The following is a 25182-nucleotide window of genomic DNA, read 5'->3' on the forward strand; positions in this document are numbered from 1 at the left end:
ACAGCTTCGAGGAAGCTGCTATCTGCCTGCAAAAGTTGAAGCGACCCTGAAACTGACAACCTTCATTGGGAGCACTCAGAGGCTGCCCCCCTCCCCTCATAGGAGCCACAGAGAAGGGAGCTGGAACAAAGCCACCTCTACACTTCCTCCAGGTGCACTGAATGCTCCTCTGGAGTACTTGGGGCTCAAACTTATCATGACTTGTCCAAGGTCATTCAGCAAGTCCATATAAAAACCAGGACTACACAGATCAGAGCCAGGATTAGAGCTCAAGATTCCGATTCTCATTCCTATGGCATGATGCCTGTTCTACAGTGGCTATGAAATCATTTGTGGAAAGATGCTTTTTGGTCATCTTGCTCCTTGCGTGATGCGAAGAAGGTACAATTTCTCCTTTTACAGTTAAATGTGGTAGCCTTGGATTATTTCCACTAGATGGCACCTCCGTTCTTCAAAACATGCCTAATTTTTTCGGCATTTTCTAATGCTGCTAGACTTACAGTGCACATATACCATAATTCCATTGTTTCAGAATTAAAGATGGGCAAATATTTTATTAGCCTGTATCCGCTTCTATTCCTAGATACTCAAGAAAGCTTGCTGAGCTGCAACACACTGCAATATCTTCCATGTGAACATCCCCACCAGAAAGCAACGAAGCCAGAAATGACCTTCCAATGGTATTGAATCAGTGTTTCCAGTAATGGTTGACGAAATCATTTCCAGGTGCACAGCAAGATTTTCAGCTCTGGTAAAGAGAGTGGTATGTAAATCCATCAGTTCTAGTATTGGCAAAACAAAGAGATTGTTACCTCAAAATTCCATTTATGTATTACATCACAGCATGTTCAAGCTATATTGCTGGTGTCATGGCTACTAGCATGAACATACTAGCTGTACCACACATTTCTCTCATAAATGCCTTGTCCCAATATCTTTTCAGCACTTGATACAGTTTGGAACCTTTAATAGATGCTCAGGCCAGGGTTGGCTCTAGGTATTTTGCCGCCCCAAGCGCGGCGACCGGCAGAGCGCCCCCAGTGGCTTGCCGGCCCAAGCACACGCTTGGCGTGCTGGTGCCTGGAGCTGCCCCTGGCTCAGGCTGAACATAAAACTACAGCGCCTCATTGGTACTGGGTCTGCAATCCAATTTCTGATTAAGAAGTCTGCCTTTAATGAACATAGTTTATTAATGTGCCTTCAAGTCCATGCAGGCTGAACTTGCCTGAATCACAGTACAGTGAAGACACATAATGGATGTGGCATTTAATTTTGCACTGTTCTGACACACAATGGGCCCAATTCACCACACCACATTTGTGTCAGTAGAATCAGTGGTGTAAAACAGGGATAGCACTGGGGAGAATCAGGCCTCAAAAGACATAGCTGAAAACTAACTAAACAGCTCCGGTAAAGGAGGTAGAAATTGATCCCCAGCACAGCTGCACAGATGCCACTTGCAGTAGCAGTCCATGTACTTGAGGAGAGAATGGGGCCTGATCTAACTCTCAGTACTGAAGTCAGTGGAGAGAGACTCATTATATGGAATGGATTTTGGATTAGGCCCTTAATGCTCACTCCTGCTCTTTCCCCCAGGCATCCACGGGCGCCGAAAACTGAAAGGGGGAGCAGACAGAACTCTCAGCTGTTGCCCCATCATCTAGCCTCATTTCACACCAGCCCATGGAGTGGGGCCAGTGCGCCAGAGGGAACATTCAGCACCAGCCTAATGGCTGGTGCAAAAAGTGCACTCCCTACATGCGGGGAGCAGCACAGGGAGAGATTTGTGCCTCGGGGATTTGTGCAATCTCTTTGGCTTTCTTCTTGGAGCAGTGCAGCTCCACTCTGCATCCTAGTCAGACTGTGCCATTTTAGTCACAGAGTCTGTCTGCTTAGAATGGGTTGAGAACATGCTACTGCAGTGGATGCAGCATAAGCCAACAGAGCAGGGAGATGCAGAACCTTTTCAAATTTACAGTCCATTTGCTCTAAGTTAGGGCTTCGTGACCCAAAGAGCACCCACTAGTCAACTTGCTGAGCATAAGGCCTACTGCAAATGCCTTGATAACATTAATCTAAAGGTAAAACTATAAAGATTTTAATGGTGACGACCATGTGTACTAATTACATGGATAGAAGCATAAGGAAACAAAGCAAAAATCTAAAAAACTCATTGATGACATGGCCATAAGTTAATGAACTGTACATTACAGAGCTGTCAATAGATGTTAATAAGATGTATCAGAGCCGTGTTATTCTGGATCTGTAAAAAGCAACAAAGAGTCCTGTGGCACCTTATAGACTAACAGACTTACTGGAGCATGAGCTTTCGTGGGTGAATACCCACTTTGTCAGACGCATGTAATGGAAATTTCCAGAAATTTAAACAAAGACTGTGAATGGCTAGCCAACTACAAAAGCTGTTTCTCCTCCCTTGGTGTTCACACCTCAACTGCTAGAAGAGAGCCTTACCCTCCCTGAATGAACGAACCTCATTATCTCCAGACTGATTCTGGCCTGCATATTTATACCTGCCTCTGGAAATTTCCATTACATGCATCTGACGAAGTGGGTATTCACCCACGAAAGCTTATGCTCCAATACGTCTGTTAGTCTGTAAGGTGCCACAGGACTCTTTGTTGTTTATTATTGAGATGGCATTTCCAGTAAAACAGTTAGAGCTGCAGATGCAAGAAATCTGACATTTTGTTTGTGTAGGAAAGGAACGTTACAACAAAAATTATTGAATAAAGAACAAGAGATATACTAGATATTCAGACACTATGCGGATTGAAGGGTACTGTACAGTACCAGCCAGTGGAAAAGATACTGAAGTGGGAGCCCAAAGACCTATGTTCTACTGCCAGGTCTGTCATTGACTCATTCTGTGACCTTGAGTGAGTCTCTACATCTCTATGCCTCATTTTCGCCACAGGTAAAATGGCGGTAAAATTTTTTAGGCATGTTTGTTAAGTGCATTGAGATTTACAGCTGAAAAGTGCTAGGAGTCTCATGTATTATTACCGGTAGCTGTTTGGGGGAGGGGTGTGGCTCCGCTACCTCTTTTCCTCTTTCTGGTACATGCTTATGGAAGATGGGATCATTTTAAAGTGTGTAGAGTCCTTCCACTTCGTCTCAGCCTCTTAGTACGTTGGGTGCTTTTAGAGACAAACCTGAACCAAAACCATAGACACAAACTGAATTGTGTTCATGTCTAAGAATCAAACCCAAATGTATCAGTTTGGTTTTCTCCCTAGTTTAGAATCCATATTCACCGCCTATAGCTGAACATTGGACCAGCTGGGACTAACCTCACACAAGAGGAAGTAAAGCTATCTACTGATTGCAATCATGATGCAGTGATGTGGACTGGAACATTTTGTTATTCCTTCGAGCAGTTATGGTGACTCATATCCTTGGGAGGGGTGTGTGTGAAAAAATATGTATTTTCTTGCCAACTCACTGGTGCAATTTTTGACCATTTCTATCCTTGTGACAGAGTTCACTCACAGAGCAGCACCTCCTGATGGCCATCTCAGGGTTAGCTTTCTCTGCTGGCATGCCCTCTCCTGATGGTGCCTCTCCCACTGCCTTCTGCACCTGCAGACCTGTCTCAGTTCAAGTATCACAGAATCCTCTTTATGACTCGGCTTTCCAGCTGTGACAACATTCCCATTTCCCCCTTCCAGGAGGAGGGGAGTAACTTTCCCAGTGGTGACTGGGTGTGGTGGGGAAATCTGGGCCAGCCCACTACTCCAGGTCCTGGCCCAGGGACCCTGCAGGTAGCCGTCTTGTGCTGCCTCTCCTTAACTTCTCCGCAAGTGCTGCTTCAATTCCCTGGGCCACTTCCCTATGGCCCCAGCACATTCCTCGCCCGCTTCTCAGGACCTCTGGCCAACACAACTCAGCAGCCAGCCAGGAACTCCCTCTTACTCCCCTGGTCCCTGCCAGCAGCTGCCCTGTCCAAGGTGCTACCTTCCTGCAGCCCACTAGGAGCACAGTCCTCTCTGCTTGGGCTCCCTACAGTCAATGACCCTGCTCTGCCCTGCAGCTCCCTTTTATGTGAGCCCACTGGCCTCTGATTGGTTGCTCCGTGCAACCTCTCTCTGATTGGATGCCCCTGGTGCAGCATCCCTAGGCTACTTTTAACCCCTTCCTTTCTAGTGTGCAGTGAACACCATATCACAATCCTCCATCTTTATCATGAACCTAGTGGGAAATAGATTAACTGTGAAAAGCAAATACAAACATTAAAATCTTGGAGCGATACATAAATTTGCAGCACTTGCAAACCAGCTTTAGTAGTTGCACTCCATGTTAATATATCACCAATTATGTTAGTAAACAAAACAGCTGCAATGCAGCTAGAACTTTTTCCTTTTTTAAAAAAACAAGAGACTTTCTTTTACATGAAGTTCCATTGTCATAACAATATTAAGTTGACAATTAAAAATCTAAGCACCTCTTCATTCATATGCATATTTCTTCTATAATAAAAAAGCCACCCAGAAATTTCAGGTTAAATTCCTTTATGATAAAAACCTATGCCCCAAACCCACTGTAATTGGTGTGACTTTTTTCTTGAGTATTCAATTCCTGGGAAAGATTAGGAGTATAATGAAGGAAAATGTCACCATCTGGTCTCAAACTGGCTTGGAGAGTGAAATGGAAAAAAAAAGGAAGAAGAATTTTCTTCCCAAATGTAATTTATCATTTTGACACAAAGATAAAAACAAATTCATTAAAAGGAACCAAATATTCTAATCATCAGTAAACCTTTACAATTTCTGGTAACCTTTTATCAACACTTGTCTTTCATTATCACAGAAGAGATGACCAAATTAAAGCATGAAAGTGTTGCAGGTACAGTGAGAAACGGATGGCTTGAACAGTGGAATAAACCAAGATAGAATGCAAATAACCTGGAACCCCTAAAACTGCCTGCTGGATTACCTAATGCTAGCAGATTCTGAAACATCTGTACTATATACCTACGGTTTGCATGCTATAGACTTATAGCTCTTTGAAGAATGACTTGTTGTGCACTGCTGCTAACAATCAAGTCATAAAACCGAGATTATAGTTTTGAAGCAAAGCAGTGAACTGCATTAAAAGCAACAATTAAACTCTAGCAGACTAGATAAGATGACAGACCATTGCATTCCTAGCCTTTTGTGTAGATACACTGAAAATGGGAGTCTATCCCTTTTTGTAACGATGGGCCTTTACTTTCTTTCTGGTATATTTGTTAAAGCCTAGCTATTATAATAAAGCTATAACACAAGGAGTGTTGGTAGGAGGCTAGTCTTTATTTCCTGGCCCCAGTTCCATGACAGGGGTCAAAGTTACAAAATACTCCATATGGAATTCCTGGCCCCACTGAAGTCAATGGCAAGGCTCCCGTCACTTCAGTGGGGTCAGGGGTCACATGATGAGGTCAGTATCACTAACTCCAGGGACCACGGTTGCAGCTGCAATGATTATACTCGAAGGACTGTTCCATTTAAAAGCTTGTTCCGTAAGGAGTGATATTCCCCATTCGTGACACGAGGATGCAGCTGGAATTGGTTTTAGCCCTAAAAGTTAAGTGTTTTTTGTTTGCTTTATTAAAAAGTGTGACCACTGTATGTTACAACTGGCCCTTTGGTTTTACCATTCCCTTAAAATCCATTGAGTCCAGAAAGGAAGCACGTAAATTGACAGCTCCTTGGAAGGGTTTGATCTCATGGGGGTTTCATCCCTCTGTTTATCCATATTCTGAAATAGCCAAAAAAGAAAGTTACCTCTTGGCTTTTAAAACCACAAATATATGAGCCCTGTGATGAGGAGAAAAAGTTTTTAAATACCTAGCTCACATATCTAGCCCTTTTCAGCCATAAATTTCAAAGCACGTTGACAAAGGAGGCAAGCATCATTATCCCCATTTCACAGCTAGAGAAGTTGAAGCCCAGAGGTGAAGTGACTTCCCCAAGATCACAGAGCAAGTCAGTGTCAGAGCCAGAAATAGAACTCGGGTCTGAATCCCAGTTGAGTAACCTATCCACTAGACCACACTGATAATCTATTCCGGTCTCACACAAAGATAACAGTTGAGCTCCAGTGGCCTTCAGACATTAGAGCAAACATGGTAAGTACTAGTGGTCATTAGAGTTACATTTGTAGCAGCATTTCCATTCATATTCTAGATTTTCAGGCATCCATAACTTTCACTATTAAGGTGCTAAATTTAGGCCTGGGTTCTGATGCACCAATGTGTCAGCCAACTTTTACACTACTGTAACTCCACTGATTTCAGTGGAATTGCATCAGCAATGGAATGGAGTAAAGTGGTAGTGATTCACACCCTCTAGTCTGCCTAAAAGTGATAAAGTTCATGCCAGAAAAAAATCAGCCATTTCGGGAGGTGGGTAGGGGGGAGTGAAAACAAAACTTTTTTTTAATTAAAAATATCATTGCAACTTTTCCCCCTCTAATAGCTTGATCACCAGAATGCCCACATGTAAAATGTGGACATTTGGCATGAAGAAGAGTTATAGAGCAGCTCTGTGCTGGGGAGTCACCATATCTGAGAAAATTCCCAGGCCAATGCCAATCAAACTGGCTTCATGGCTGGGAGCACAAAGGAGATATTGTGAGACTCAGGATCTGGCCCACAGTGTAAGTGATACAAGGCAGTGGAGGATCAGGCCTGCAGATTTTCAGTGCAATGCTCAATTTTAAATTGGCTGCAATTTGAGCTTCAACAATTTGGTTCACTGAACAACCGGGCTCTGGTTAAGAATGCCCTGTAAGCTCATATGGAAGATGAGTGCACCTTTATATTCAAACAATACCCTTATAGTCTTCTTGTGTAGCTGCTTCATTGTGAAAGCACTAGATTGCATCAGCCAGGTATGTGATAAAAGGTATGCCTACACTACAGAGACTATACTGACATAGCTATGTCACTGTAGCTATGCCACCATAACCCTGTAGTGTAGACATAGCCTACCATGATGGAAGGGGGTTTCCCATCTGTGTAGAAACACCACACCCCCGAATGACAGCAGCTAGATCAATGAAAGTATTCTGCCATCAACATAGCTGCATCTATACTGGGGGTTAGATTGACACACCTACATCAGTCAGGGGCATGGATATGACCTAACTTTTAAGTGAGGACCAGGCCAGAGACTGCTGGCATCCTCCCAGAGCACTCTGCACTGGTCCTGCCCTGGAGCAATGACTTATAATTGCTGCAAAGGCAAACACTAGGAGTATCTGGAATTTCCTATATAATTTTCCTGTTAAATGGCCAATGGAGTGGGGATGGAGGAGGACTTGGTAGCAGAGAAAGACAGGGCATAGGAAGATGATATTTACAATACCTTTAGTCCTGTCTCCAAGGAGAAGTCTGCAGCTTTTGGAGAGGAGAATCCAAACTAAGTATTGATTTCTAATTTCAAATTAGTTTAAAATATTTGTGATTATGACCCAATTCTTCCAGTAGGAGAGGGAAAGAGGACAGACATCTGATCTTTTCTGTTGCATATAATGAGCCCGCGCCTCAGCTGGGGTAAATAGCATAGCTCCATTGACTTGTATGCCAATTTGCATCAGCCATGGGCAGTCTGGCTGAAAATGGCATGCTGTGTGTTAAAAGTGGTTTGTTGAGAAGAGGCTGCCACTGGGAGGGAAACAAAAAACAGGATAGTATTTTTTAGCTCCGTCACTTTAAAAATGCCTATTCCTGAACAGGGCCTCAAGGCAGAGTTGAAGCCTGAGCAGATATATTTTAAAGTAACAGTAATTAAGCCTTCCTTGGATATCAGCTGGGGAGCTGTAAAGAAACCCTGCTCACCAGGCAGGTTGTTTCAAGCATTCACAGCCCGTAATGCTATTTGTTCATCAATATTCAACCTCCACACTGTGCCCTCCCCCTCTTTCTACTGCCATTCTAATGATTTTGAGAAAGCATCCCTCTTCCAGGGGGTTTCAGACATTCCAGGCAAGTTTGTTAAACCTAGCAGTGCTGAAAGCTACCCTACTCTTTTTCTGCACTCCTGCAGCAGATCTAGAAGTGCAGCTGATCTAAAACGTCCTTCACAAAGCAGGCAGAAGGCCTCTTCTAAACGGAGAGTTCAGCTGAGCCATCAAACGTCTGTCAGAAAATAGAAATGCAGAGCCAGAGATTGTAGGGAAAGCTTTAAAAGGTTTGTTTAACAGAGTTTGAATCTCAAGCAAAGAGTTTGCTTAGCTCAAGGTAATGCATCAAAATCCCAGATGAACTCCATTTGATTACCTAGAGTATTAATTTTCTGGGATCAAGGCTGGCACGACTGATAAGGGCTTTAAACTAGGAGAAAGTTGGAAGCAACGCATGAAATCTCCATGCCTGACTTCAGTACACAGGAACAGGAAAATCAGCTAAATGAAGGTATAGTAAGGGATAATGGAATGTCACAAGCAAGAAAACTGGGTGAGGTCTGAGGGAAACAACTGAAATGCTCATACACGAATGCAAGGGACCTGGGCATTAAAATGGAAGAACTGGAGCTACTGGTTCAGAAGGTCAAACCAGGTATTATAGGGATTACAGAAACCTGATGAAATAGCACTCATGGCAGGTATTGGAGGGCATGTGCTGCTTAGGAGAGAGGAATAAAGTTAAAGATGGTGGGGTAGCATTGTACATCAACAAAGCAGTGCACTGTTAAGAAATAGGAAGTGATAGTATGGACAAGAGAAACTGTTTGGGTCAAAATATGTTGGGATAGTATTAGGGGTCTGCTATAGACTTCCCAGGGCCAGGCTCAGATATGGACAGTGATCCCTTAAATATATTAGAGAGAGAAATACTTTGGGGAATTGTGTCATCAAGGGAGACTTTAACTTTCCTGATGTAGATTGGAGAATACATGCTACCAATACTGGTAGGGACCAACTTATTCCTGGACATGATAGATGAGAGTTTTCTTCCGCAAATCGTCACTGAAAAAACAAAAGGTGATGCAATTTTAGACTTCATTTCAGTAAGTAGTGAGGACATCCTAGGAGAACTGGTTGTAGGAAATAACCTTGGATCAAGTGATCACAAGTTGAGACTGTTTAAATTAAATGGAAGGATAATCAAACCCACGTCATCAGCTATGATTATTTATTTCCAAAGGGCAGTCTTTAGGAAATTAAAAGAATCAGCTAAAGAAGTCGACTGGACTGAAAAGATCATGGATTTAAAAGCAGAGGAGGCTTGGAATGTCTTCAAATCAACTATACAAAATCTATTTGAAATTTGCATCCCACAAAAGGGGAAAAATCTTGTAGAGAGGCTCCAGGTTCACCTGAATGAATAACCACCTCAAAAATACAATCTAGATGGAACTCATGTAAGGTGGGTGCATAACTGGTTGGAAAACCATTTCCAGAGAGTAATCAGTGGTTCAGAGCCAGCTGGAAGGTTATAACAAGGAGGATACCGCAGGGTCCGAGTCTATTCAATATCTTCATCAGTGATTTAGATAATGGCAGAGAGAGTACACTTATAAAGTTTGCAAATAATATCAAGCTGGGAGGGGTTTTAAGTGCTTTGAAGGATAGGATTAAAATTTGAAATGATCTGGACAAACTGGAGAAATGGTCGGAAGTAAATAGGATGAAATTCAATAAGGACAAATGCAAAATACTCCATTTAGGAAGGAACAATCAGTTGCACACATACATAATGAGAAATGACTGCCTAGGAAGAAGTACTGTGGAAAGGGATCTGGGAGTCATAGTGGACCACGAGCTGAATATAAATGAACAGTGTAACACTGTTGCAAAAAAAGCAAATATCATTCTGGGATGTATTAGCAGAAGTGTTGTAAGCAAGACGCGAGAAGTAATTCTTCCACTCTATGCCGCACTGATTAGGCCTCAACTGGAGTATTGTGTCCAGTTCTGGGTGCCACATTTCAGGAAAGATGTGCACAAATTAGAGAAAGTCCAGAGAAGATCAACAAAAATGATTAAAAGTCTAGAAAACGTGATCTATGAGGGAAGATTGAAAAAAAGGGTTTGTTTAGTCTGGAGAAGAGAAGACATGATAACCGTTTTCAAGTACATAAATATTCTTACAAGGACATGGGAGAAAAATTGTTCTCCCTAACCTCTGAGGATAGGACAAGAAGCAATGGGCTTAAATTGCAGCAAGTGTGGTTTAGGTTGGACATTAGGAAAAACTGCCTAACTGTCAGGGTGGTTAAGCACTGGAATAAATTGCCTAGGGAGGTTGTGTAATTTCCATCACTGGAGATTTTTAAGAGCAGGTTAGACAAACACCTGTCAGGGATGGTCTAGATCAGGGGTCGGCAACCTTTCAGAAGCGGTGTGCTGAGTCTTCATTTATTCACTCAAATTTAAGGTTTCGCGTGCCAATAAAACATTTTAATGTTTTTAGAAGATCTCTTTCTATAAGTCTATAATATATAACTAAATTATTGTTGTACGTAAAGTAAATAAGGTTTTTAAAATGTTTAAGAAACTTCATTTAAAATTAAATTAAAATGCAGAGACCCCCCAGACTGGTGGCCAGGACCTGGGCAGTGTGAGTGCCACTGAAAATCAGCTTGCATGTCGTCTTCAGCACGCGTGCCATAGGTTGCCTACCCCGGTCTAGAGAATACTTAGTCCTGCCATAAGTGCAGGGGACTGGATTAGATGATCTCTTGAGATCTCTTCCAGTCCTGCGATTCTATGATTCTATGAAAGGTAGTTAGGAGTAAGCAGAAAGCCTATAGGGAATGGAAAAAGGAGTTGATTAGCAAAAAAAAGCTACATCATGGAGGTTAGAAAATGTAGGACTAAAGTGAGAATTGCTAAACGTGAAGCTGAATTAGCTCTTTCCAAGAAAATTAAAATAAATAAGGGGGTTTTAGTTATATAAACAAAAAGAGAATAATGAAGGGTGAAGTTCAGCCACTATGCAGTGTGGATGGGAAGGAGATTAAAATAATCTAGGTATGGCCCAAAAACTAAATGAATACTTTGTCTCCATTTTTCAATAACAATGCTAATATGGAACATGTGCATGAAGGAAGTCAGCTGATGGAAATTAATGTCTAGAAATGGAAATTACCACATCTATGGTGGAAGAAAAACGTAAAGAGCTTAATGCGCTCAAATCAGGGGAATCAGATAATTTCCATCCCAGAATATTGAAAGAACAGGCACATGAGAATGTACGTGCAGTAGCAAGGATTTGTAATAAATCTCTTTTCAGGGGTCATACCATATGACTGCAGAATAGCTAATCTCCCTATATTTAAGAAAGCGAAAAAATATCATCTGGGAAATTACAGAGCTGTTAGTCTGACCTCAGTAGTATGTATGGTTTTAGAGTAAACAGTGAAAGAATTAACAATTAAAGTCATAGAGATAAATGTAAAGGAGATATAAAGCAACATGGGTTTACCATAGGTAGATCAGCCAGACTAACCTGATTTCCTTCTTCAAGAAAATAACTGATTTTTTAGATAAGGGAAGTGCAGTAGAGCTAATATATTTGGACTTCAGTAAAGCATTTGACCTGGTACCACATAGGAAATTGTTAGTTAAATCAAGGAAGATGGGGATCTGTACAAGCATTGTAAGGTGGATAAGGGACTGACTAAAGGGGAGAAAGCAATGGGATGAATTAAAAGTAGTAGTAATAGAGAAGTATTAATGCCATTTTACAGGACACTGGTAAGCCCTCATCTGGAATACTGTGTAGGAGTAAAATGAGAATTCTGATCACCCATGTTCAAGAAAGATGAATTTAAACTGGAACAGGTGCAGTGAAGAGCTACTAGGATGATCAGGGGAATTGATGGTCCATCTTATTAGAGGAGACTAGAAGAGCCTGGCTTGTTTAGTCTTGTAAAAATAAGACTTGGAGAGGATATGATTGCTGTCTATAAATACATAAGAGGAGTAAATACCAGAGAGGGTGAAGACCTATTTAAGCTAATGGACAATGCTGACACAAAAACAAATGGATATTCACTGGCCATGAACAAATTCAGGTTGGAAATTAGAAGTGGGTTTCTAATCATCAGAGGGGTGAGGTTCTGGAACAGCCTCCCAGTAGTAGTTGTGGGGACAAACAACTTAATTAGTTTAAGAGAGAGATGGACAAATTTGAGTGCAGTTGCGTGACAGGGTTGTTTGTGAGGAGCGGGGGTGGGGGCAGAGATCAACAGCTCTGAGGCTCACTTCCATTTTGTCTTATGTTCCTAAAGTTCATGCTTCTAGGTTTCAGTTGGCCACTGGCAGGAGTCAGGAAGGATCCCTCCCCTCATCTCCTTCTTCTGAAGCATCAGAGATAGCCACGGCCGGACATGGGACACTGGGGGCAGATTGGGCCAGGGCTGTGAGGTGACACTAAGCATTCTCTCTCTGGTGCTTGGTTGGCTGATTCTTGCTCACAGTCTAACTGATCACCATCTGTGGGGTTAGGAAGGAACTTTCCCCCAAGTCAGATTGGCAGTGATCGTAGGGGGTGGGGTTCACCTGCCTCGGCAGCATGTGGGTGCAAGTTAGTTGCCAAGATTATCTGGGTAGATCTCATTTAATCATTACCCTGCCATTGCAGGGCCTCAAGCACTGGTGCACCTTGGTCACTCATATTCTCTTCCTGTGGCACATAATAGTCTCCGCTCATGTGGGCTGTAATGCCTTGTTCTAATTTCAGTTGGTAGGTTTAGTGTGCAGTGCTGGGTGGGGTTTGGTGGCCTGTGGTATATGAGGCGTCAGCCTAGACGATCTAGTGGCCCCTTCTGGCCTTAAATTATATGATTTTGGCTCAAATAAACCTCTGTATGAATTTCTTTGATGGGTTGCCAGGATGTACACATATTTTCTAAAATTGTTTGTTTCAATTGTGGAATGAAAACAAAAATTGAGAGCAACCTCCAGAGGGGAATTCTTTTGTTGCACACACATGATTTTTCTATAAGTGTTATTGATTTGCTCTGTTACGAACCAGATTTGATCCTTCGGAGAATGTAATAAAAAAAATCTTCACAATCACTGCTCCAGAGTGATGTAACCATAAAGGGCTATGAAGGGATGAGTTGTGTGAGATTAATTTCCTTTACTGCTGTGCTGATTGCCAGGGCTTTGTCAAGTGGGGATTACAGACTTTGCATACTTTGGAGAAAAAAAATCACAATAAATGGGAGAGGAAGACAAGGTTAGTCCAAACTCAGTTGACACAAGTATGTTGAAAAAAGAAGAATTTTAAAATAACCTGCAGAAAAATAACTTGTAAACAGTAGGTCTTTTTTCTTTTAACATTGGAGGAGATCAGCTACTGTTGAGCAGAGCTTCACAGTAAGCTCAGATAGATTTACTAGTCAGACAAGTAGTAACTCTGCCTTTATTGTCATCTTTTCCTAGAGCACATACACTTTGTAAGCTCTGCATAAAGACCCTCTACCTCAGACTCAACCCCATGTCCTATCTGAAGAATATCACACTTCAGCTGCGTTTCTCCTTACCTCTGCAGTCCTGCCCGATGCCAGGCAGCCACACGGTGCCCTCCCCCATACAGACTAGAAATAAATATGGAGGTTAAACAGAGGCGTGATTTTTAAAAAACACACGTTCTGTAGCTTTTTTCTGTTCAAGAGAGCCAAGGATCTTTAAAAACTTAGAGGACATAACCCTATATAATGGGGTTATCATGTATTGCACATCTAGTTGTTGTTCATTTAATATGTTGCTTGATGTACCAAGTAAATATTTATTTCCAATCATAAGAGATGCTATATTTACACTGCAGCAGAGGTAGCTGATTTATGAGCAAATCTCATGTATAGGTATTTGCCTTGCTTTATGTTCACTGCAAGTACAACTAACCTCTTAAAGTGAGCACTGTAACATGCAGGACAATGTAAAAGGCAGTGGTTATCTTTAGCCATCAAAAGCTATTTTCCCTGGACTATTGGAAAAGAGTCAATCCTGTTCATGATACACTTAGATGAACTGGCCAAACTCGGTATTTATTTCCAATAAATAAGCTACCCACCTCTACCAGAGGAGTTGATAATTAATCAGGTTTTCCAAGCTTACATTACATTACATTAGCTTGGTCTTTAATATAAATTGAATAGTATGAAGCATGAAACAAAAGGCTGCAGCCATGGCTTTCGGAGCAAAAAAACCATGATGACAACATGTGCATGGGGATAGGAATATTATCTGTGACGCACATAGGACTGAGACTCTCACTGGAAACCTGGCAGCCAGCAACTAGCAGCAGTCATTGCCACTGGTATAACAAATTATCTAACCTCAGTCTGAAGAATGCAAGTGGGGCCAGGCCAGAGGGAAAAGGAAGAGGATTGATTTTCCAAGGGGTCACCCTGTTGGAATGTTGATCAAGCTCTCAGATTCATTTTTTTAAAATAGCCCTTTTGATAATTTATCAGATTCTGATCTTTGTATGTAGAGCGACAGGGAGATGGGGAAGTTATTATTTTGCTTAATTTCAATAAAAGATGACATTTCCATGACACCATATAATGCTGGTTATCTCTAAAGCAATTCTTGCATCAATATTCTGACATCAGACCAGACGTCTTTCCATTTCAAACATTCCAAGAAGATAGAAAGCCAGTTCCCTAGACCACGGCTATGGTTTCAAAAGGCTCTAAAGTTAGTTAGTATAGGGTTTTGTTTGGCTTGTTTTGACTGAATTTGAAAAAAAAAACCAAATAACTCCTTAATACTAGTTAAAGAAGAACTTCTGTTAAAGTGTCATCGTAATCACCTGAAAAGCCACACAATTAAGTGGCAGGGTGGGCTTCCATGGTTGTCTCATGAGCTGTACGTCAAATTTGCTCATGTTCCTAGAAAAGAGTACCAAAAAACTTAGCTGTGGATCTGGAAGTTACACTGGGTTCCTTCCTTCTGGCTCTGGCATTATGCGTAAAAGTAAAAATACTGCAACTAGAACTGAGACAAAAGTTTTTAAAAGTTGGTACCCAAAGATAAGCGCCTATGTTCACAGTTTGGCATCTGTGTAAAAGTAGCCTGATTTTCCATAGGCACTGAGCACCAACAAATCCCACTGTTTAAAACTGTGGGAATTCAGGGTTTCTAAATAAAATAATAATAAAATAATAAAAATAATAATCAGGCTGCTTAGTTTAAACATTTTACCCATAGTTAACGATTCTTTTGATGACAGACAAGATACTACGAAATCCAGCCCACTTGCCCACATCTGTATTGACCCTGCAAGGCAAAAGTTATACATATTTGCTTTTCTCGCTATGTTCAAATCTGACTCCACAGAGCAGATGTGTTGAGTAAGAAGGTGTCATTTCCTGATCACAGGTGCCCTTAAAGTTTGGCAAAAAAATAAAAATGGAACAGCTTCACTAATTTAACTTACTGCCACTATCAGTAAAGAGGTGCCATGCTAGAGTCCTAGGGCTGGGTCTACAGAACAGTCCTGAAGCCTCCCCTCCAGCACAGCTACCTGGGTAGACAGGAACAAACCCCCTTGAAAGCAGCCCTTAGCACTAGAATCACTAGGTGAAGGGCTAGGCAACACACACATCAGAACTGCAATGACAGCCATCACTGACCGTATCCTCGCACATCTTCCTTCCCAGGCTATCACAAAGTGCAGCTACGAAAGCTGTCATTGTAGGCCACTCCATGTACTTTTGAAGGCAAAAATTCTCCAAGTCCTAAGGTATACACCTTTCCCATACAGAAAATACTTTAGAGGCCTCTCTTCTGTGTATCTTGCAGACAGTGACCTAGAATGGTCGAATTCATTCTATGCATAAGCCTATGGGTTTCACAATGAATTATGAGCACATTCGTTCTAACCCACATGTTTTCATATTCCCTGGCCTATACCCATTGATCCTGGTTCTGATGGCGAACTAAACTTCCCAGTGCATTTGAAAATTAACCTGGAAATGTTTACACAACTCTAGCAGTCAGTCTAACATCAAACCCCCAATTTTCTTGTCCAGCCAATCTGCACATGGCAGGAGACTTGGTGTTAAGGGGCAGGCAAAGGTGTCTTGAATCCACATTTATGGTCCCCAATCATGGGGGCAACCAGAAACTGGGCTGTTTCCCAAAGCTACAGTGGCTCTACACCAGCCCAGATTTCCCCTACCTAGGGAAAGAGTGCAGGATCTGGCTCAGGATATCTAAAGGGGCTACAGCATTCCAAAGGCCCTGCTTCTGTGGAGTCCAACATTGACACGACACAGATTAAGTATCCTCAAAGAGTAGATGGGAATAAGGCCAGGTGTGCACTACAAATGTACATCAATATAACTACGTCGCTCAGGGGTGTGAAAAATCCACACACACCCGGCGTGATGCAGTTATACTGACCTACCCCACCCTCCAGTGTAGGCAGCACTATGTGCACAGAAGGGTTTTTCCCATAGACATTGCTACTGCCTCTCGCAGAGGTGGATTAACTACCCTGGGGGAGAAGCTCTCCCCCTAGTGTAGTAGCATCTTCACAGAGGTGCTACCATGGCACAGCTGCAGCATTTTAAGTGAAGAGCTGCCCCACAACTCTCAAATCTCAGCTTCTGGTTAACAGGGTTTCTGTGAGATACAACCCCCCTTTAAAACGATACATCATGAACTCAGAGGTGGTTTACACCGAGGAGGAAGCCAAAGTCTGAATTGTCTTTTTTCCATTTTGTAATCAGCATCAAGGGAAGACATAATTAGGACTGAGACAACAGCTTAAAGATACACTGACGACCACAGAGAAATTCCCCATTGCTGTAGGATGTGGCAGCACACTGAAGGAAAACAGTGTACTCAGGATACAGCTTTTACTGAATGACTGAAGCATTTTCACCTGCAAACACAGTTTTACATATACATATAGATTAAATACAATTAATGGGAAATCACTTGATTCCAGCTCCAAATTGACTTTCTCCCACGCGCTTTTATAAGTGTAGTAGCATTATGTATATAACTATTAGCAGTATGTATTTCTACAGCATAGAAAAAAGACTGGCTCAATATTTGACAGCAACCTACATTGCTGCAATATCTCTAGTAAGCTGGTGCCACAATTTTCCCTATAAATCCTTACTGTCAGTGGTTCAACACTCACTGACAAATCTACTCCACGCTGAAACCTGGAATGCAAGGTCTTTGCCAAGATTTTAGAAAGACAAGGTGGATGAGGTAATATCTTTTAAATCGCATCATGTTGTAGCCAAAAATTAAATAGTGTTTTTAGTTTGTCTTCTGAGTTTTGACCTTCCCCTGTTTACACGCAACGTGTGTGACAATTACAATATTGCCAACTGTCCCCAATTTATAGTAAGGCGATTTTGCTGCCTGCCACAGGAGCTCTAACTAGAGGACCCAAGTGACTGTGAGATCAAATGACACCAACTTGCACAAAGTGGTGCTGCCTGCATGTGCAGAGCTTCCAGCTTCTCCTGAAATCCCCCCAATTCTCCTGAAATCCCCCCAATTAAACACCATGTTTAATTCTGTCACCCACCCTCCTTCACCCACCCAGCCACACATCAATTATGTACTCCCCTGGCCTCACATTAATGCTGTGCTTCCTTACTCCACTTCAATTACTTCTGTGCCCCTCACCCAGACCCACATCTGCCCCTTGCCCCCAGCACCTCTCTGATCCTCCTACAGTTATGGACATTCTCTCTCCTCCCAGGCCTTAGCCGTTCCAATGGGGGTCCTTTACTTACTCATCCCAACCTGCTATTGCAGGGGCAGAAGGGAAGAGGCATCCTGAGCTTTCATAATTTCTATTCCCTCCTTCCCCCCACTTGTGAAAATGGCATCAGCTGCTGCCCCTGCTATTGTAAAAAGTATCAGCTCCTAAAGGGAGGGGCAGCACTCCCTGCCAACCGCAGCAGCTCTGATTGGCTGTTCTTCCCCAAACCACAGATAAATGAGGTAGACATCTAATCAGAGAAGGGGTTTCTTGGGAGGTCTGAAACATTGCATGGTGGCCAAAGCTTCTTTCAACATAGTGAGATTCCCTGCAGCAGGGGTCAAAATCTCCTTAATTTCAATTTTAAAAAATCACAAGATTTAGCAGCGCTGCAGTTCTTCTGGTCCTTTTGCACCAGGAACATGAGGCCTGAGATTGTGCTTGGCCCTGCATAGACAGAGGTTGAACTGGATAAATACAGTGAACCAGCATCTCTCCCAAGTGGCTTCCTTGTTCTCCAGAGTCTCAGCTTTCCATTTTTAAAAAGTCTTTTACGGTTGCAAAGAAAAAACATCAAAAACATGATAACCACAGCAGCAATATCTGCCTGAGTTTGCAGAGAGCCTGAAATAATAAGTGAATTGCCCCATTTATTTCAGGGCAAGTTAACTCAGAGGACCGTGATGACACTTTAAAACGTCCACACTACGAACTATTTCATAGCACAAACGTGGAGGAGAGGATAACTGAAGACTGTGGTGAGTGAACCATTTGTTTTGGTGCCACAGACGGGTAGATCTGGGAGATACCACAACTTATTTCCCCCCTAATCAAGAAGGAGTCAAGCCCAGCAGGGCATTTGCGCCCCAGTGAGGGGAAGCCATGCCTGATAAAACCAGGATACTTTGAACATCTGCACAATCTACTGAGAATAGTGTCCCATTTGGGCATCTTAAGTGAGTGGAGCTTGGGTAGGCAGTACTTGGAAAAGTACCACTGCCTCCGTCCCCTTTTCTTCCCAATTTGACCCCTGAACAAGGGGATCAAGAAGAAGATTCTTTGCACCCTTATCCCTTTTCCTTTGTACCGATCCAGAGGGACAGACATAATCGAGCACTCAGTGGTTTTACAGTATGAAAGCCAGACGAAAAGATGAAATGTGATTTTATATGCTTAGCACTGAAAAGTGCTTGTGGTTTTTGACAGTTGTTTTTGTAGACGACATGGCCAAAACTGGTATTTAATAAATTATCGGAAGTCAGGCAGGTATACACTGAGCTTTCAACTAATTTAACACTGGAAATTGGTGGGTGAACTGAACATCAGGGAACAGTCTAATGAAATGAGGTTGAAATTCAGCCCTGGGCAGATGGTTAGCACAAGGCTTCTGCAACACTGAAGCCCTCAAAATAGGGAATGAGTGGGACTTAAACTGTGCATAAGTCTCATGCTGCATGTCTGCACAGTGGTGAATTTTACCCTGAGTGGATTGGCAAGTATAGAAGAGATAGTGTCCTGGGTAAGGAAAAGATTCAATTTTTGCTGCTGGTCAATGTTGTTATATGTTTACCATTATTTTTATGACTTATTGATGCTCTTTAAAACCAGAATAGGAAATATATATTTCCTATGCAGAGCGTCAGCTTTATATGACACACCAGTTTAGACTCCCTCAGTCTACACACAGTTTTTGTACCACTGTCTAGAAACAGATGTAGTTAGTTAAAGTGGTACCGCTCCCTACTATCGGCAATTATACCAGAATAAGGGTGCTAATATCTGTATAGCTATTGAAATAAGCTATAGTTATAGAACTGCGTCCACACCCTATTTTAACTATTTCAGTATAAAAATTATGCCCCCTACACAAACAAACAAACAAAAAAGTGTTTAGGCTAGGCCTAAGACTCAGCAGGCTGAATTGTAAGTTGATGTATAAGTTGGGTACAAGCCTAAGGCACATGTCACAAGCTTTTGTCCTCATTTCTTTCTCTGTCAGCTCTTCGCCTGCACACTGTCCTTCCTATCATCTTTGCTTGTGGTTCTCTCTTCTCCCTTTTCTGATGTTCATTCTTCTTCTGGTTTCATCTTCTTTCCCCTGAACACCCACTAGGGCTCCCTTGCAAACCATCTGGGAGTCTCTCTCAATGTGCCCCCATTCTTTAGTACTGGCAGAGCGCTCCAGAAAGCCTTGCAAAGTGCTACTCTGCATTCATGAAGAGGTCAGTGGGCTGGTGCCCTTCCAAATCTACAGTTAAACAATGGGTGAGAAAGAAAGCTGGAAAAACAGAGCTGGGAGAACCCAGGAAGCCATGATCCTTTTGACAACAGCAGCTTTTTCTCTGTGCTGCTTGTGGCGAACAGGCTGACGTCAGTTACACCTTCAATTATAAAGCACAGATATCTATTTTGATGTATGGCATGTATATAGTTTACTTTGGAAATGCTGTTCATCTACTGTAAATAATAACACGTTCCTGCCAATTACTGCAGTTGTAAAAACCCTGCTTCCTCCTGCTTTTTACTGGCACTTTGAAATTAAATGTGCACTGTATACTAACGCATTTAATTTCCTGTATACTGCGCACATTTAACTACTTATGAATGCCCCTCTACCCTCCCTGGTACACTGCTCCTTTCACAGAAGTGTTTAAACTCTTCCTGGACTCCTGATGATGTCCACAAATGTTATAATCATGCAGCTTCACGTTATATTGCACTATGCTACTCCACCCTTTATTTCAAGGTAAATATGGTCATTGATGCTGTCATTCGGATACCAGCGAACGCCTTCACCACAGCCACACATTCAGTCGCGACCTGGCAGGAACATTAATAAATTGAATCAACTGCGTCTTCAGTGACATTGCCATTTCTAATACGCTGCCACGCTGGTGGGAGTCAGAGGGATGGATAGTGTTTCCTTGGAGACGGCTTCAGTGGGGCCAGTTGCCATACAATTTCATGATTAAGAAGTGCAGTTTTAAGAGTTATAAAATGTACATCCTTAAGACCAACAGTTCTGTTGAGCCAAATTCTGCAGTCCTTAATTGAAGTCAGTGGAAACTTTGCTGGATGAGGGATCACCGAGTTTGGACCCCTGTTGGACCACCAGAGGAAACTCAGTAGCTTTGGATATAGAGTTTAAAATACAGTTTGATTTGCACTTTGCTCTCCCTGGGATGCACAGTTAGCACATAAGGGTGTTTTCCACCCATGGGGGAAGGGTGTTTCTGGCAGACCAAGCCAGAATTACTGGCTCCTAGACCTCCTTCCCCGTAGCCCTGGGTACAGGGAGTGTGTTGGAGGCAGGAAAAAGAGTCATCAGAGCAAGATGGGCTCAGATACCCTGAGCTGGCATACCGTCCCTATGGGACTATAGCCAACTGAGCACAGTGTAGAGAGCCTGCTGCAGTCTGGTACAAAGGCTTTGTCATTGGCGTCCTGACAGCCCTAACCCTAGCAGAAGCTGCATGCAGCAGAGAATCTGGCCCAAAATAGTTCCTAAAGCATTCCTCCAGTATTACAGCCTACCGTTTCATTTCCCATTCTGAACCCTTTTCTTACAATCCAAACTGATGCTACTCATGGTCAACTATACCTGCCAACCCAGAGCTATCAGCTTCTGCAAGCCATACGGTCAAGTACATCTGCAATCTGCTGTGATCAGTGCAATTTATGCCATCAGTACCGTACTAGAGAAACCCACAGGAGAACCCGAAGGAAAGAAAGATCAAAAGCCTGATGGAACTGTGAACACTAACTTACTGCTTTGATAGTGTCCTAATGTCTGAGAACCCCGAGCTAGCAGAAGAGATTTGAAAGGAACAGAGTTAAGAGATTAAGATGAATGAGTTCTGACCTCCAAGACAGACAATATTTATGCTCTTTAAATGTTTCATATAAGCAAAGACAATAACAAAAGACTACTGCAATATGAAACCTTCCTCTCCCTTAAGAATGCTTAGCATGTTTGTGCCAACTCCATAGGCTTTTCAGTGGCATACAGTGAAGATCTGTTAGTTCACTCATGTGGACAAGCAATGACTGACTATTAGCATCTCTTCCAATGAAGACAAATTAAGTGCTATGGAAACCCAAATGCTGCGTTGATAAAAAAAGACACCTCACCTTCCCAAAACCAGTGTGCAAGTTGTTGATGTATTTTTCAATTCGAAAGCTACCTGGGGTTTAGTTTCTGGCTTATTCACCAAAACCCTATTAAATAAGGCACCAGGTGTAATAAAATGCTGTGTAACACAGTGTCATACCGTGAGACAAAACATAACACTGTGGGAAGAACTGGAACCAGTGACAGTTTTGCTACCTGCACAACACTAATATCCACATTCAAATTTGTATTTCAGCCATTCACAGAGCAGGTGCTCCAAAGGAAGGAGGCGCATAACCCACCAACGCTCTGACAACTTTAAAATCCAGTGGCATTCAGAGATGACACATTCCCAGAGTAGTCACAGCTTTACTCCTGAGGCATTGCTATGCTACACTTTTCCATGATGGTTTCTGAACAACTAGCTAACCAGAAGCCAAATGTTGCCTTGAGATTGATGGGAAGGAATGAAAGGGAAAGGTAGCCAACTATGCTTAAAAGGGAAGAGAAATATGTAGCAGCTGGCCCAATCAGTATGTGGCATCATACCAATGGCAAGAAAGCAGTGTAGCTTCACACAGATAGGAAATCCACAATAGCAATCTAGGAATGATCACAACAGGAGGAGAGGAAAAGAAATTATCGAGGAACCCTTGGAACTGCACCCTATCAAACTCGAAACACTGTCCAAATGTTTGAGTGAGCACAGCTCTAAGTTACGACAAGTTCACTCCATGGAAACACTTCAGAGGAATGTGTGGTCCACCTCAGCACCAAATGAAAGCCACCAATATACTTCAAGCCAGATACTGAATACACACCGACACCAGAAAGGCCCTGATGGTAGATGGGACCATATCAGCAGTGACAGGACATGGGTGCCAGTGTGCTCGCTGGGAGTAACAATTGTACTGACTGCCATAGACTGACCTGGAGAACACAAGTGGCACACTTTCCAGCATAACAGTGAATTCACATTCAGGATTTGCTCCTCTTCATAGCCACATCCTTTTGACATGGGCAAATATGGTAGTGATACCATACTAATGGGTCCAGATGGGCTGCTTCATGAAGCATGTGTCCTATTATACATCCATAAAAGCCATCGCTGGCCCATACAGTTAAGAAAGGGGAAGAAACTGGCTTCAGTATACAGTACCAGTCTCCTCAGGCAACTCCTTCTCCATCATCCTATCATTTGCAGTCATGAGTTCTGCAGGATCTGGGAAACTGAGCAGCATGCGGCAAGTGACCACAGCAGATGCTGTCAGGCACAGACATAGGACAAGTACATAAGCATCAGGGTTCAGTAGGATGCCACATACCCTCGACACCACTGAAACATATCTATGCGGTAGGTACTGAAAACATCCATCACAAAATGCTTAGAGACTAGGACACTCACACAGACTAAGATATGTTAACATATTAACTCAGATATCCCAACCAATCAGTACCCTGACCATCCAGCTCTCAGTGATTACACTGTTGACAGGAAGCAATAACCACCAAAGATCACCTGGTGATAACTCAGAGACTGTGTGACCCCAGTTCAGGGGTGACATGCAGACCCTTCACACTGAGGTCTGTTTGGATATTCTGGTGCCATGCTGAATACTGACAGCAATCAGGGCAAAAGTAATGCAGCTGGTTACACAAGGACACAGACTAACAGCAGGGGAGTCTCTACTGAAGCCATATTTGCATGTAGCTTCAGATACTGATTGAGCATGTATAAAATGAACTCCTTTTCTCTTCTTTCTCCATTTGCTGTCTGTAGCCAGAATACTGCAAATAAGCTTTAAAATGCTTAAACACTTGCTCATCAAAATACATTTAACAGCAAGTCAGAGATAAACGATTCTTTACATATGAGGGCAAATGCCCCCCTAAATGTTTTAATTCAAGTGTGCACAGAATGGTGGATGGACTAAAGAGTTGTTTTGAAAACAGTATCTCAGTATCCTGAAATTAAGCACAGCAGGTGGGAAGACTAATTTAAGATAAGATATCATATGTTTATTTGCTAGTACACTTTTGTCAGGTCCTTTGGGGAATAAGGGTTAGGAAAACAGTGTGTTCATCTTTCCTACAAATTAGTTTACTGAGCAGTCAGCATGATAAACGCTTCAGGAGAACACACAAGTATTATTTGACTGTCAAATAGTTTTAAAATGGAATTTTCACTTTTTATTTTAGTTTGTATGTTCTATAGTAATAAAGTTACAATGAAGGCAGAATCAGCATGAAAATACTATGTTAAGGGAGGATCAGCATGAAAAATACTATGTTATAGCAGAAAATGTATCTCAGTTTGATTAAAAAAGGAGAAACGTATCAAAGAAAATATGGTGCTGATCATCATCAATTCAATATAACAAAACAACAATTACTGTTTAGCAGTTCATCCCCATACTTAATCCATAGAGTATTAATTTCCTCCTTACTTATATATAGTAACTGAGGAAAGCCTGCCAATTTCTGAAGTGTCTTTAAAAAAAGGGGTGGGGATAGGGGGAAAGAGTGCGTAGAATAGCTTCTTTACTAAAAGATGGGGTGAGGTCCCCTTCTGACAATCCTTGACAGATGGGTACCTAACCACTCTCAGATCATTAATGATCCTCATTATTTCTGAGGAAATTAGTGTCAGTTAGGTGTCTAAGCAGATCATTTAAGAATGAAATTGTATTCCTCAGTTAGGCTAGATCTGTATTGTGTTCAAGGGTAGCAGAACAGCATAAGCTATGCAAAATCTTTCTGCTATTACTGAACACAACACCATCTTTAATACACCAGAAAACATCACCACCACATTCTTGATGTTCAGGTTTCTGACTGAGGCCAAAATTTTGAAACCTGGGTGCCTACACATACATCCATATATCTAAGCTTACCCATATACACCTCTACCCCGATATAACACCACCTGATATAATATGAATTCGGATATAACGCGGTAAAGCAGTGCTCCGGGGGGGCGGGGCTGCGCACTCCAGCGGATCAAAGCAAGTTTGATATAATGTGGTTTCACCTATAACGCGGTAAGATTTTTTGGCTCCTGAGGACAGCGTTATATTGAGGTAGAGGTGTAATTAATAGGCTATGGATTAAATATGGATGAACTAGTGTTATACTGCTAAACAGAAATTGTTGTTTTGTTATACTGAACTGATAATGATCAGCACTATATTTTCTTTGATATAATATGTCTCCTTTTCTAATTAAGCTGAGATACATTTTCTGCTTTAACACAGTATTTTTCATGCTAATCCTGCCTTAACAGATAGAAATGGTCTGACTTTTCAGAGGTGTTGACCACCCACAAATCACAGTGAATTCAATTGGAGCTAGAGGTACTCAACATCTTTGAAAAAGC

General features: G+C 42.1%; 2 long non-coding RNA genes across 2 annotated transcripts in view; one reads left to right on the top strand and one right to left on the bottom strand.

Annotated features, from left to right (window-relative positions):
• Window positions 1-5218, top strand: LOC120383576. The gene is made up of 3 exons (XR_005588490.1): window positions 1-381; window positions 584-763; window positions 4828-5218. It is a non-coding gene; the product is annotated as an uncharacterized LOC120383576 (long non-coding RNA).
• Window positions 5179-25182, bottom strand: part of LOC120383572 — a 26577-nt gene continuing 6573 nt past the window's right edge. The window contains exons 2-3 of the long non-coding RNA XR_005588489.1: window positions 7368-7666; window positions 5179-5757 (exon numbers count right to left, since the gene is read on the bottom strand). This is a non-coding gene — a long non-coding RNA (uncharacterized LOC120383572). The remainder of the gene's footprint in view (window positions 5758-7367; window positions 7667-25182) is intronic.

Source organism: Mauremys reevesii, linkage group 1 (genome assembly GCF_016161935.1).
Source record: "Mauremys reevesii isolate NIE-2019 linkage group 1, ASM1616193v1, whole genome shotgun sequence".
NCBI classification, from domain to species: domain Eukaryota; kingdom Metazoa; phylum Chordata; order Testudines; family Geoemydidae; genus Mauremys; species Mauremys reevesii.